Source organism: Alosa alosa, chromosome 3 (genome assembly GCF_017589495.1).
Source record: "Alosa alosa isolate M-15738 ecotype Scorff River chromosome 3, AALO_Geno_1.1, whole genome shotgun sequence".
Taxonomy (NCBI): domain Eukaryota; kingdom Metazoa; phylum Chordata; class Actinopteri; order Clupeiformes; family Clupeidae; genus Alosa; species Alosa alosa.
The window spans coordinates 14,325,436-14,326,102 of NC_063191.1; positions in this window are offsets into that span (position 1 = coordinate 14,325,436).

Genomic DNA, 667 nt, shown 5'->3' on the forward strand with positions numbered 1-667 from the left:
GCGATCAATAAAGTATCTATCTATCTATCTATCTATCTATCTATCTATCTATCTATCTATCTTCTTTAAAATATGAAAGGATGGACTCCACCAGGAAAGGAACCAGCAAAAAAAAAAAAAAAAAAAAACAGACGTAGGAAAATGTATTTTGTTTTTGTATACATTTTGTGTAATAATTAACTGTTAATTAGGTGCTCAAATACATTCTGTGTATTTTAACACAAGAAACAATGTTTAATAGATACTGTGGCAAACAAACATTGACTTAACATCATTGTAATTTATTTCAATAAGAGATGGGAGAGAGAGGGGCTGTGGCAGGTGAGGAGGCAGCCGAGGAGAGTGCCGTGGAGGCAGAGGAAGTAGCCATGGATGCAGGGGAGCCAGAGGGGGCAGGAGAGCGAGAGGAGGCAGAGGAGAGAGAGGAGGCAGAAGAGAGAGAGGAGAGTGCCATGGAGGCAGGAGAGGAAGGGGCTGCAACTGCCACGGTAGTAATCATCACTATGACATTGTATGATGTGAAAGACCTTATGTAATCCAAAATTACTTTAAGTGGTGTTACAGTTTTTACAGTTTTTCTCAGTCACTTTGGTGCATTTCTCAGGTTGGAAATTGAAATTCTCAAATTCTCAAAACTATTAGTTCAACCATTACATCATGTTGTCAC